Here is a 15109-nt window from a genome sequence, read left to right as displayed (position 1 = left end):
TTCTCGATCAAGTCATCCCCGGTCAGAGGACCTCCCCTGGTGGCTTCTACTGTGCACAATGGTGCAGAGTAGACTTCACCCTCATCTTCCTCCTCCAACCAGAGCGGTAAGTCATGTTCTAACAAAGGTTGGGCGGGAGGGTATAGTACTAGCTGTTTGGACATAGGCCCATTCTTGATGGGCATGCTTCCATCTCGACAACTGATGTAAGCATCCGCAGTAGCTAATCAAGGCCTTCCCAAAATGAGGGGGTATCCAGTGAGTTTTGCCTTTGGTTGAAGGACTAAGAAGTCTGTAGGGTACTCCCAAGAATCAACAGAGACCACGACATCCTCCACAATCCCTTCAGGAGTCACGGTGGAGCGGTCTGCCAACTGCAGTACTGTCGAGGTCTTTCTTAAGGAACTCTGAAGGTTAAGTTTAAGCATAGTGTCCCTGGTCATTACATTAATGGCAACCCCTAGATCAATCAAGCTGTGAGGGATTATGGTGCCATTGATGTGGACATCAACTACAAGACTCCCAGGGTCCAAATATTTTGGACAGATTACTTGTCCCAACATCAGATTGGACAGTTGTCCTATGACATTGATAGTCGGGGCATCTCTCTTGCGCCTGCCTGGGTGTCTAAAACACTTCTCCTTGATCAATTTGTTGTAGATTGGTACATCTTTTATGGCCTGGAGAAGTGTGATTTTCACACACAATTGTTTAATTTCTCCAAAAAGTTACGTCTCCTCTAGGGTTGGTTGCGTGGCTACTGTTAGTCTCTCAGGAAAGGGTGGAATGGCTTTGGGTTCACTGTCCTGTTTCTCTTCCTCTTCCTTCGGGGGAGGAGGCTGGCGATCTGGAAGGACCTTTCCAGATCATAGGTTGATCTCCTAAATCTCCACAACATAGGCAGGGCATGTTGTCTCTCCAGTGTATACTTGCTGGGCCTGTTTATTGTTGGCGTTCGAGTTCGGTTGAGTAGGCATCTGGGGTTTTCTTAGAGGAGCAGGAGGTAATCATTGTGGTTGAGTAGGAGGTGGAGGCAAAATAGCGGGAGGAGAGTTGTATTGGGGCCTCCACCCTGATTGAGGTGCATTCCACTGAGGGTGTGGCTGGACATGAGAGTGAAACGAATGAGCAACAGGTTGAGTATGGTATTGAGATGGATAAGACCAAGGAGGAGGTGTGGACCAGGAAGGATGAGTAGGGGGCCCCCAAGAAGGCATGTGAGTAGATTGGCTGGGGTTGTAATAAGTTTGGGATGTTCCTTGCATCCCCTGCTGGTAAGGTCTGGACCCATGCGGCCTCCTTTGGTTAAGGAAGTAGAGTGGTTCAGTGGCCCCTTCAGCCCCTTGGTACATGGCTTTAAGTCCAGGTAAGGTTGGGCACTGGTTCATGGGGTGGTCTTCCTCACAAATGAAACATACCTCCACTGAGTGCAATGGACATTCGTTCTTAGGATGCTTCCTTGTACATCTGGGACAAAAAATGGCCAAAGCCCTCTCAGCTTCCTCTTTCTTCTATTGGATTCGAAAGGTATCCAGTTGCATAGCAATGGTCTATCTCATCTCACTTTTGAGGTCTTCCATTTGATTAGCAAACTCATGCTTAGAGAAGGTGGTACTAGCTGAGAGTGAATTCCCCCTACCTCGTTTCTGGCTGCCCTAGAGTGGTTTCTAAACACAGTCTTTATGTCCTCATAAGGTAGTTGGTAGATGTCTCCTCCAGCTAGCAGATGGAGGGTATCTAGAAGGTCTTTGGGGACTCCTCGGAGCATAACCAGCTTCAGAGATTCAGGGTCAATCTTGCACCTGGCCCGTTTATAGCTAAGTTGGAACCTTTCCTTGTAGTCTTCTAAAGACTCATCACTTCCCATGGTCATCCAAAAGATCTCTCCCTTTGTTTCCTTTGAGCTATAGTAGTCCCGATATTTGTTGTTAAAGGCTTGCTGCATCTGAGTCCAAGTTGTGATACTGTTTCCAGGTAGCCCCATGAACCAGCGTAGTGCTGCATCCCTGAGGGTAGAGGGAAAGAGTTTCAACTTTTGCTCGTCTTCTGCATAGTCATAAGTTCGACAAAGGATAGCAAACTCAAACAGGAAGGTATCAGGGTCTTCAGTGGTCAATCAATGGAAATGAGGTAAGGCTGAGGGACTTATGTTTTTCATCTTCATGTCCCCGTTGGTCTCTCGGATGGGAAATTCACCTTCTATTCTCTCTTCATCTTCTCAACCATTTCTGTTTTCAGCCATGGTCTCAACATGAATGTCTTCTTGCTCTTCCTCTGTTATAGGATCTTCGTATATCTCAGGAGGTTCACCTGTAGGTTCCTCTGGATCACTGCCACCAAAGAAGAGAGAAGGGTGACTCAGTGATGTGGTGGGGGTGTTGGGTAGGAATTTTTTGTTATTGTCTTTGTTCCTACGGGGCATGAAAATGGAATATTTTTGTTTGCTTTTGTGCTTTTTTCTGCTTGTACCTATGAAACTGAAAGAGAGTGAAGTGCAACTAGCTAAAATCTATCTTGCTGAAATGAAAATGCGGAATTGAAATGAAAGCAGGAAAGGACTAATCTATTTTGCCGAAACTAAATTGCAGGAATGAAATGCTAGGCTACGCTTGCAGAATTGAAATGCTAATCTATGAAAGTAGGAAATGTCTAATCTACTTTTGCAGGAATGAAATTGCAGAATAGAAATGAAATAAACTACTTAGCAGAAGGTTGTAGTAGAAAATAGAAGAAAAGCAGCAATCACAAATACTCTGACGCTTCCTCGAAAACGGTGCCAAAAAGATGGTGGGCTCTGGTATTGTTGCAATAATGCTGCAACTCCTGGGACTCCTTTCTTTACTTTTATTAACCCCGTAGTTCGTAACAAACTTGGAAGTGATGGTGCTATATGCACAAGTACTAGCTCTTGTCGCAGGCTGTCACTTGATCAGCTGGCACAAGTTCGCTAGGAGCTTAAGCCAAATTCTATGAGCTCTTAGAAGAAGCTTTTAATTGTGATGGATGAAAACTAACTCAACCAAAGGCTATTCTACTTGCAGAAAGAAGTTGAGAGCTAGAAAGGAACACAAACTCTAGCAAACCCTAGTTGTACCGACTAACCCTACTAGTGCAAGTGAAAGGATGAAAGTTATAGAAATGGATGCCATTGAATTCTAAAAAGGTAAAATGCATGTGACTAAGCTACTTCTGAAGAGAAATCTAAAAAAAACATCTTTTTGCATTTTTGAGTAATTTGTCAGAATTATTTTGCATGTGCTTTAACTGTTTTTTACTGTGCAGAGGTTGATTGGCGAAAGGAAATGGAGTAGGCGCTTGAAGGAGGTTGGGAAGGTTGGAAGAGGGCCTAAGGGGTCCCTAGCACCCTTCCAGATAGTTTCACAGTACTCACATCTCAAGAAACCGCTTTCGTGAGCTTCTGCAAGAAGTCTGTAGGGGTTCTACAAGATGTTATGTGGCTTCTACAGGATGTTCCGAAAGGGAGTTTTGAAGGGCTGATGGTGCAAAAGAGGTGAAGAAGTGGGTATGGAGGTTGGATGATGATGTGGAGGGGTACAGGACCTGGTGAACGAAGCGGGTGAGTGACAAGGATGGTTGGATTTGTTCAAGGAGGGGGAGAGCAATGTTGCACAAAAATATGGAAATTAGGTCAAAGTGAGGGAACATGGAAAATGCGAGGTAAGAATCAAAGTTGGAGGAGGGAGCAGGTGGTATTGAGGGAGTAGGGGTAGGCAAAGAGGTATTACGGGTGCTCTGCAAGTTATTTTCCAAACTATTCAAACAAAGACTCTGAAAAACCAAACACCTGGCTACTTTAACCTAATCTAACCTAAATATAAGCAAAGAAAATGAACAGAAGTTTATTGCAACGAAATCATGTGAAATAGCTATGCAAACTAAGCAATCATGAACTTGAACATGTAACCACAACTGGTATCAACTTCTGCAAATGAGAATTTAACACTAACAATTGCATGATGAAGCAAAGATAATGTTTTTGGGGGCAGCAAGGACACCTTGGTCTCAGCTCATGGTTCCACAGAGGGAGAGGTGAGATCAAGGGTGCTTGATGGCCTTTTTCTAAATATATTCTCTGTTATTAACCTATCAAATCAATCTGAACATGAAAAGCCTTTCTAATCATCAACAATGATCTAGGTAACCAAGCAAGACTGTAATCTACTTAACAGAAACTATTTTGCAAAAACATTAAAAACATATAACAGTACACGAAGGAGGCCTTGGAAATTGGGTTGGGCCCAATGCCAAGAGCTACAAGTTCCTAAGAAAAATCTCAGAACTGATGCCAAGTGCAACTGCTTTCCATTATTAAAAAATAACCATGTCAGAAAGAAAGTTGTACAACAGAAGCTACAAAATGAGCTGAGAAACTAGCAGCACTATAGTGCAGAATAAAACTGTTCAAAAAAAGTAACCTACGAAGGCTGGAAGCCTTCCTATTTATGCACTACGAGGGTCTCCAACAGCCCTCCTTAACTCGAGGGGCTCGGCTGCTTGAACTGCCAGTGATCAGACACTTTACACAAAACTGCTCGGCTGCCTTTGGGAATCCTTTTCGGTGGCCTGTTGAACTCCAAGCTGAGGGTGGAGAATTCGAGGAAGGGGCCATTTAGTGCAGGAGACACCCTTCCTACAAATACTCACCCTTGTTCCTTCATGCTTGGCTGTCATCTAGCTCATAAATGCTTTGCCTTGGTCCAAAATTTATCCAAAAATTTTCAATAACCACGTGTTAGCCTTCTTGGTCAAGTGACTATCCTCATTCGTTCAACTAACATAAATATACTCAAGAAACATGCATAAACTATGAAAAATGGTGGATTGATGAAGAACAATAGGAAAAATGAGCCCAATAAGTTACCCATTTTTAGGGCTCATCAAAAGTGTTGTTCATCCTCTGAGCAACTCAATCTATGTTCATGTCCTTCATTGCTTTGGTGGCTTCCTTGACATCCCATGCTTTTGTTGTAGTCTCTTCCTCCTGTGAATAAAACCCTACATTCTTCTCTATCTCTTCTCACTGCTTTCTTTCTTCTTCTTCTTTTCTTCCTTTCAACATTCCCAAAATCAAAGGTGGACTAAGCCTCAAGCCAATCTAATTGACTTTGAGTCTTTGTAGGCCATGCTTATACATTGGGGTTTTATATAGTGCCTCTCTCATTCTGTCAGGGGAATGATATTCTCTGATTTATAGGCTGTAAGGAAAGGTGTTCCATCTCCTTTGGTAGGTTTGCTGGTTGTCATCTCCTATCAATCTTAGCATGTCTTCAAAGTGTGTGACTTCCTGTTCTTGAACAAAAAGGTACCTTGGTGCAAGCTTGGGATCATTTTCAATGAGGTTGTGGGTGTTGATGACAACCATTGGGTTAGATTTTTCTTCTCTGATCATAAGGGGTTCTGCCTCTTCTTTTTCCAATACCTTTTTCATCTCTGTAGCTCTTTCCTCCTCATGATTCATCCAAGATGCTAAGGCCATCAATTGCAAGTCCCCTAGCTTTGGATTTGGGTCCCACACATTTAAATCTGTCAAGGCCAAATTGTGTAGGTAAAACTCAGATATCTTTTCTCTATCTTCCAAGGTGCTTTGATCACAGAGATCAATGAATTGTCTATAGTCTTGGAAGGGCATAGTTCCTCTTTGTGCTAGGGTATTTATCTGGAATTGTAGCCATTGTTCCTTGAGGTACAAGGCATAAGACTTTGTTGGCATCTTGCACTGGATTGCCTCCATGGAAAAACTGGCCATAGTTGCCAATTGGCTTTCCCTTTCTTGTAGCTGCTTCCTTAGCCATGTGTTCTTAGCCTCTAACTGAGATTTCATCATTGCTTCTCTATCTCTTATGCTGCTCAGTTCTCTTCCCATCTCCTGCAATTTCTCCTCCATGTGGCCTACATCCTCTACCCCTTTTGATTTAGCAATTTGCATCCACCTGTGTGTCCTTGCCCTCTCTTTTTCAAGTTAAAAGAACCGGGGAATGGAAAACTTCTATGGTATCACCCTGCCTCCTTCAATGAACCTGTGGTAGGAGCTGTGGTTTGGCTATGGGCTAGGTTCTTTCATTTCTTGGCCCTCTTCCTTTGTTTCATGTTGAGTAATTCCTTCCTAGTCTATTTTCTCTGTTTCCTGTAGGCTTGACAAAGTTTCTTGTAGGATGGTCTTTTCTTCCTATAGGTCTGACTGTGTCTCTTGTAGGAGACCTTTTCCCTTTGATGAGGCTGACCTTGTGATAGGCCTCCTAACATAGGTGATTGGAGACTTGGGAGAAGCTTGTTTTGATGTTCCTTCTCCTTCATTTTTCTTTAGAGGGACTACCTTCTCTTGTTGTTTTGGTGAATCCTCAATGACAATTGGAGTTTTGGTGGGGGTTTGAGGTCTCCCTTGTCTAATCCTAGTGCTCTTCCTTGTCCTAAAGTACAGTGGGGTTTGTCTTTGCCTCTTTCCTTTTGATTTGATAGGTGTACTTAGGGCAGTAATAGTAGCTTCTGCCTCTTTCTATGTAGGCTCTGGAGACACCCTTGGTGATTGTTCTTATTCTCTTCCTTGAGGTGCAAACTTCTGTTCATCCTTCTATCCTTTTTCCTCTTTTCCATTTTGTTTCTCATCCTCTTCTTTTTCTTCCTATATTTCATCACTCTGCTCATATGTTTCTTCTTTTGTTTACTCCTCTGTGTCTTCTTCATTTTCCTCCTTTGTTCCTTATTCATTTTCCTCCTCTGTTTCTTCCTCTTTTTCTTCCTTTGTTTCTTCTTCTCCCTAACTAGTAGTGGGGCTTCTGTCATACTCAATAGCTTGAATTGCTCCTTCTGTCTGCATGTATGAAAATGTTTTCCATGCAATAGGGAACCTTAAGTTTTGTAGAGCATCTTCAAGGATGAGTTTGATCAACCCATGATGGGATAGTTGCTGATGTTTTCCCTCTTGCACTTTGATTCTCATGTCTATCATGGATTGTAGAAGAAAATAGGGTATACTCAATATGTTATGAGGAGGTATGTTCTCTCCAAATCTTAGTTCTTGGAGGAGTCTGAAGTGGTATCCATACACTACACTGTATCTCCCTTCACATGAAATGTATTTGATGAGTTGGTAACTGACTTCATTCCAAGGGTATGGAATGATCTCCCTTCTAACCCCATTTTTGTCCTCTATTGGCTCTTCTCCTTCCAAAAAGAAGCTTTTATTTGCAAGGGTGTTGTTACCCTTGTCTTCTTTTCTCCATGGTAACCCTAGGGGGAGTGTAGTGATTCTTCTTATAACCTCAGGGGTAATTTCTACTGATAAACCCTTCACCATAGTAGTGGCACTGGTCCTAGTGAGGGGTATGAGTGAGAGGGAAAATTCTCTGGCCACATCATCATCATATCCTCTCATCCTCTCAAAGAACCCCATCCATTGATGCCTTGTAAAAATTTCCACCATAGGAGGATGCTGGTGGATCCTTGCTGTGTTGGTGGGTTCTCTCTTGTTGAAACCTCCTGTCATCTTTTCCTGGTAATTATTGAGGCTTGTGTGGATATAGTTCAAGACTTCTGGTAGGTGAGGAAGTTTTGGAATTTGACTTTTAGTGACATGCAATACAATTTTTCTATCCTGAGATGCACTGAAAATTCCTAACCGAATTGAGATTTTTTTTTTTTTTTTTCAAATGGAAAATATGGAAGGTATGGCTCCTACCTCACTTTGCTATGCTCTGGTGAGTATAACCCTTGATTTTACTTCCCTCCGTGCCCACTGATAGCTATGTAGGCTAATTTCTCTGTATCCTGTAGGTTTCTTGCTTGTTGTGGATGCTGATTGCTTCCTCTAGGTGTTATTTCAGGAATGCCAAGAGAAATCTCTTCGTTCGATGAATCCTTGAAGTTTCCTTTGCTTTATTCGTATGGGAATCAATGTTTTATTTCTATTTATGGATGATCGTGTGGGGTGGTGTGCTGGTTGGCCAAGTATGAGAACCTCCTTTTGGACCGTTGGTCCCACTATCAGTCCATCATTTCACCTTACCTCATAATCATCTCCCACTCCTATCCTCCGTAACTTAACCATTTTTGGATTCATTCCCTTTTTCTTTTGATTTGACCTTTTCCACATGTGGAGTGGTCTAACTCTTTTCTTCTCATTGACTGGTCGAAGGTGGTCAAGTTAACTGGCCACCTTTACTTATAAAATCAACTCTGGTATTATTCCTACAGTTTTGATCATATCGTACTTATGAGAGAGCATGAGTAAGATGACATACTTGTGGGTCTTTTGCTTCATTGATGATGCATGCTAGAGAGTGGTGCCTCTTTGTTGTGTTTTTCAATCTGCATATTTTCGTTTTGTATTTCCTCTTTTGATGCTTTGTTCCTTTTGATGTGCAGGTGCTGGACCTTGTTGTTGGTGATCTTCCTATTGTTGCTAAGCTCTGGAGGAGCTTCCTCATCCTTGTAGTCCTTGTTATGAAGATGGCTGCAGTCTCTGTGGTTTCTTTTGTGGGATAGGCTTCTACAGGATTTCCTACAAGATGTCCTAAAGCTGCATCTCCCTTAAACTTTCACATTTTTCTCAGCTCTGAAGTAGAAGGGGTGTTGAAATGAGTGAAGAAGGGTGGTATGGAATGGTAGATGAGGGAGTCTGCCTTTGGGTATGGTTCTTCTTTCCTTTTTTCTCTCTTTTCTATTTTTTTTTTCTCTTCCTTTTTTTCTGTAATCTAATTTTTTTTTTTTGAATTGATTTCTCTTATGGATGCAAGGGCGACATGGTGATGAAAGGTATTGGCTGTGGTATGGTGAGGTGAATGTATTTTTTTTTCATTCAGACACAGGCTTGTGTCATCACTTTTCTCTTGGAATGATCTTCTTGTGATTTTCAAGGTCTCTTGTCATTTCTACCTGAAACTTTGTTAGGATTACGAGGAATCCTGTAGAAAACATGGTTTGTGTGAAGTGATATGGATTGGTTTATAGATGGAAGACTAGGTGAATAATGGAGGATATGAGATAGGTGAATTAAAACATGGATTTTGTAGGTCCCGATGACCTCCTCATGCTGTGCTTATCTTCTTCTTACATATTTTCAAAATAGAATTGTCATCTTTTGTATATTTTGTCTTTTTTTTTTTTGAAAGACAACTAGTTTGCCCCCGAGGAGGTTTTCATCCTAGTTGCCTGCCCTGGGTGCCTCAGAAGAGGTTTTCACCCAAAGATCTTTTTATTTTTTTCCCTTTTTTTTAACACCCTTGGGCTACCTCAAGAGGTTTTCAACCCAACAGTGGGACTCAGGTGCCTCATGGATGTTTTGACCTGAGTCTCTTTATTTTTTCTCTTTTTTTTCCTCTTTTTTTTCTTTTTCTTTAGGGACTTGGTCGAGTGGAAGCTAAGACTTTCTCTACCACCATCGCTGTCTTGCTGATGCTATTGATGAATTCTTTTCTTGATAAGATCTTCTTGTAGATTTTTAATCTATACCTATTGACAAGCAAAGGGATAGCCTCTGCATCAATGGTTCTTATATGCACAACACCATTATCATGACACTTTTATATTACATAAGGCCATAACCATCTAGTCCTTAACTTGCCTTTAAAAAATCCTTCTATATGGAATCATATAGCAAAGCCCAATCACCTTCTTAAAATTGTTTGTCTTTTATATTCTTGTCATGCTAGATTTTCCTTTGAACTTGAGTCACCTCTGTGTGCAAAAGGGCCTGCATCCTAAATTCATCTAACCCATTCAGCTGGCGAAATATTTCTTGTTGTGCCCTGGTGATGTCTAGATCTAGTTGTGTTGCCATCCATAAGGTGTTGTATTCAAATTCAATGGACATCAGGGCTTTCTTCCCATATACCAACTCATAATGAGTGAATCCAGTGGTGGTCTTCTAGGTGGTATTGCAGGCCTAGGTGCCCTTAACTAATATTTCTACCCAATCCTTTCTACTATTGCTAATCACCTTGGTCAGAATGTCTTCCAATGCTCTATTGGTTACCTCCACTTGCCCATTAGCCTGTGGGTGGTAAGGAGTGGATGTTCTGTGCTTGATCTTGTGTTGGCTTAACATATTTTCAATCATGTGAGATGTAAATTGACTACCTTGATTAGTGACCAATTCTCTAGGGTACCCAAACTTATAAAACACATTTTCCCTTAAGAATTCAGCCACTTTTTCTTCTATTTCTACTTTGATGGCTTTGGCTTCAGCCCATTTGGTTAAGTAGTCAGTGCACACAATGATGTACTGCTTCTGTTTGGATGGAGGGTCAATGGGCCCGATGAAATCCATGCCCCACTTGTCAAATGGCTCGAAAGTCACTTGAGGTTGCAGAGGCATCTCATCCCTTGGGGTAGGTTTCCCCATCCTTTGGCACCGATCATAATGGCTAGTATACCTCCTCACATCTTGGTGAAGAGTGGGCTAGTAATAACCAGCTTGTAGTACCTTGAATGTTGTTCTTTTGGCTACAAAGTGACCTCCACAAGGCCCATCATGACAGGCTAGAAGGATGTCGAAGACTTCCTCCTCCTTGACACATCTTCTTAGAATTTGATCCAGACCTAGCTTGAAGAGATTTCCCCCAATCCAAGTGAATGGGGCACTCTTTCTTATGATCCTGCTCTTTTCCTTGGAGGACAAGTTTGGTGGAAACTGTGCAGACACCAAGTAGTTTTCTATGTCAACAAACCATGGAGAGAGAACTGAAATGGCGAATAAATGTTCATTTGGTAATTGATCATCAACCATTCCTTCCTCCCCTGTAGGAAAAGTCAATCTGGATAAAAAAATCTGCAACAACATTCTCCTTGCCAGGCTTATCAATAATAGTTAAATCAAATTGTTGCAATAAAAGTAACCATCTAATAATTTGGGCATTTACATTAGGTTTATTCATCAAGTATTTAATTGCAGCATGGTCGGTATGTACAAATGTTTGGTAACCAGTAATGTAATGCCTAAATTTATTCAATGAATGCACAACAAATAAGAGATATTTTTCAGTCACTGTGTAGTTTAGCTCGACTTTCGACAGATTCTTACTGAGGAAGTAAATGGCATAAGGTAGCTATCATCTATCTGGCCTAGACCTGCTCCTATAGCTTTGTGAGAGGCATCGGCATGGATATGAAAATGAAGATCCCAATTTGGGCCTCGAAGAATAGGTGCAATAGTCAACTTGTCCTTTAGGGTGTCTAAGGCTTCTTGACCGCTTTCTGACCATAAAAAATCAGAGTCTTTGGCCAATAGCCCAAATAAAGGAGAAGCTAACTTGCTGAGATATTTTATAAATCTCCTATAGTATCCAGATAAACCTAAAAAACTTCTAACATCCCTCTATTTTTGCAGAGTCGAGACCCTTTTGATGATGGTTATCTTATTTGGGTCTACCTGCAGTCCTTCCTGGGATATTGAGTGACCTAGAACAGTCCCTGCAGTCATCAAGAACTCACATTTTTCGGGACTAAGGGATAAATTCATTTCAATGCATTTATTTAGCACCTTACCAAGGCTAGAGAGAGCCTCCTAGAAATCACACCCATACGTTGTAAAGTCATCCATATAAGTTTCTACTACATCATGGACTAGCTCTGCAAAGATACTTAGGACTTCCCTTTGGAAAGTGGCAGGGGCATTGTACAAACCAAAAGGAAGGACCCTATAAGAGAAAGTACCCCAAGGATAGGTGAAGATGGTTTTATCCTGGTCCTCTACTCTAATCTGGATTTGATTGTACCCACCGAACCCATCTAAGAAAGAGAAAAACTTTTTCCTGCCTGGCCATCTAACACTTGGTCAATGAAAGGTAGAGGAAAATGGTCCTTCTTTGTTGCTTTGTTTAACTCTCTGTAATCAACACAAATCCTCCACTTTCTATTTTTCTTTGGAACCAACACCAAAGGAGACACCCACTCACTATCTGAGATAGGGTAAATGAATTCTGAATCCAACAGCTTTTGCAACTCTTATTTGACTATATCCTTGAGAGCTGGATTCATACTCCTTTAGGGTTGTCAGACTGGTTTGCAACCTTCTTTGTTGTAAATGTGTTGAGTACACATTGAGGGGTGCATCCCAGTCATTTCTTTGTAATTCTAGCCAAAGGCATTCAAATGCTCTCTTAGCATATTACATAACTCTTCTTCTTGGTGTACAAAGAGAGAGGGGTTGATTTTCAGTGTTATTTCACGGTCGAATTCTATTGTCTTGACACAAGTAGGGTTTGAGTCAGCTAAGAATAGATCAATCTGATGGTTGTTCTTGGTTTCCTTCACTACTTCATCTAAAGACATGGTGTCAGGAGTTGGATTTTGGAGGATGTGTCCAATTAAATCATCTTCATCAGGTTGTCCCCCTCCTATGACAGTTTCTAGGGTATAGATTTGGGCGGAGTAGACTTCATATTCTTCCTCCTCTTCTAGCCATAAAGGTAAGTCATGTTCTAAAGATGGCTGAGCAGGAGGGTACAAGACCAACTTCTTGGATAGATGCCCATTTTTTATAGTCATGTTTCCAACCCTATAGCTGATGTAGGCATCGATAGTGGCTAACCAAGCTCTCCCACGTATGAGAGGATAACCATTAAATTTGGTCTTAGGCTAGAGAACCAAGAAGTCTGCAGGGTACTGCCAGGAGTCAGTGGAGACGATCACATCCTCAATAATCCCCTCAAGGGCTACTGCGGTTTGGTCTACAAGACTGTCATGGTCTTTCTTAATGAACCTTGGAGATTTAGCTTGAACATGGTGTCATTAGTCATTACATTAATGGCAGCCCTAAGATCAATCAAGGTATGGGGGACAATGATGCCATTGATGTATACATCTACTATAGGGCTCCCAGGGTCTAAATACTTTGGGCAAATTACCTAACCCAACATTAAGTCAGACAACTGTCCAATGAAATTAATGGTAGGGGTGTCTCTTTTTCGCCTCCCTGGATGTTTGAAACACTTCTCTTTAATCAGTTTGTTGTAAATAGGTACATCCTTAATATCTTGGAGAAGTGGGATTTTGACACATAGATTTTTCAATTCACCCAAAAGTTCATTCTCTTCTAGGGTATGCTGGATTGGATGAGTTAATCTTTCAGGAAAGGGTGGTGGATTCACTCTAGGCATACTTTCCTCTCTTTCCTCCTCACTCTCCCTAGGTGGAGATGGAGGTTGGTTATCCGGGAGCACTCTCCCAGACCTAAGGTTGATTTCCTGAATTTCCATAGCATAAGTAGGGTATAATATCTCTCCACTATATACCTATTGTGCTTGTTTGTTGTTCCGGTTCGAGTTTGGTTGGGTAGGCATCTGAGGTTGTTTAGGTGGACCAGGGTGTAAAAGATGTGGTTGAGATTGAGGTGAAGGTAATAAATATGGAGCATTGTTTTATGGAGGCCTCCACCTCTGGGATGGTGCATTCAACTGAGGTTGTGGAGGAGTATATGACTGAAATGGCTGGTTGGTCAACTGGGAATGGTACTGAGGTGAAAAAGACTAGGGAGAAGGTGTAGACCAGGAGGGATGAGCAGGGGGGCCCCAAGAGGGAATGGATGTGTTTTGGTTAGGGTTGTAATATGCATAGGATGACCCTTGCATGCCCTGTTGGTATGGTCGAGGCCTATGAGGCCTCCTTTGATTTATGTAGCAGAGTTGTTCAGTCACCCCTTAAGTTGCATGATACACAACTTTTAGTCTAGGTAGAGAAGGACACTTGTCTGTGGAGTGGTTTTCTTCACATGCCGAGCACATTTCTGTAAGGTTTAATGGACATTCATTCTTAGGGTGAATCCTTTTGCATCTAAGGTAGAAGATGGCTAATTATCTCTCTGTTTCCTCCTGCTTGCTCTTGATTTTCATAGTGTCCATCTGTAGGGAAAGGGTTTGCATCATTTCACTCTTAAAATATTCCAACATGTTTCCAATTTCAATTTTTATAGATGTGTTGGAAGAGGATGAGCTGGCCATTGTTTGACTAACCCTACCCTTTTTTCTAGCTTCCCTAGAATGGTTCTTAAAAATGGTCTTGATATCCTCATAGGGTAGCTGGTAGATGTCCCCTCCTGATAGCAGGTTTAGGGTATCTAGGAGATCTTCCCTGATCCCCCTGAGTAGGACTAGCTTAAGTGACTCAAGATCAAGTGTGCACCTGGCCCTTTTATAGCTGAGCTGGAATCTTTCCTCATAATCCTCTAAGGACTCATCATGCCCCAAGGTCATTCTGAAAATTTCCTCTTTCATGTATTTGGACCTGCAGTAATCCCTGTTAGTGTCAGTATCTTCATCCCTCCATTAGTGATCAAATTCTCTTGTTGCATTGCATGTTAGGTGTCTCATCCGATCAGCTACATTCCATTAGGGTCATGGATCATCTGATGGTAGTGGCATACTATACATTTTCCCTCATGTTCTTTACCTGTTGACCCATTTTCATACATCTAGATCATCTGTAGTCATTTTTTGTCTTTAAATCTATAAAAGTCATTTTTAGGGTTTTAGGTATCATTAGGTCTAGGGTTTCATCAATAAATTCTTTCCAACGCTCAATAATGGTCAGCAAGTGCATGACAAGGTCAAATAAAGTCTCAGCGACAATAATTTCCAAAATCACATGCTTAGTGATTGATTGTTCCTCAAAACCCTGTTTTGAGGAAAAACCGAGTTTTTTATGTTCCATGTACAAATTTGATGTAATTTCATTTTTTCCATATGTAATAATTTCAGAGGAAGCCTTGGTCACCTTGCCAAGCCTCTGCAACTCCACCACCTGCAAAAGAAACGAAATGCCAAAGCATTCAGTCCATCAAAGGCAAAAGGTAAAGCAAACTACCCAAAAACATAGTTTTTTTAAAGCAAGTGAAAATCAAACATTAGTAAAGTGGGTTTTCTTGAGTCAATAATTAAAGCCATGGCTATATAAAGTTTTTTCAAATCAAAGGAGGCTCATTTGTGTCCACAAGTGAAGAGAGCAAGTGCATTTCCATTTTAAGAGTCAAGAGAGCGGTTTTGTGTTTGAAGGGTGAAAATCGTAGGCGCGACGCACCTGGGTTAGAGCGCGGTGCACAAAAGCAGCGCAGCGCACACAGAGCTCACTCCCTATTGAAAATTTGTATTGGCGCGAT

Source organism: Pinus tabuliformis, chromosome 3_2 (assembly GCF_031772625.1).
Source record: "Pinus tabuliformis cultivar Carrire ecotype Pingquan chromosome 3_2, CPIR1, whole genome shotgun sequence".
Lineage (NCBI taxonomy): Eukaryota > Viridiplantae > Streptophyta > Pinopsida > Pinales > Pinaceae > Pinus > Pinus tabuliformis.
Note: the sequence above shows the minus strand (reverse complement) of the source record.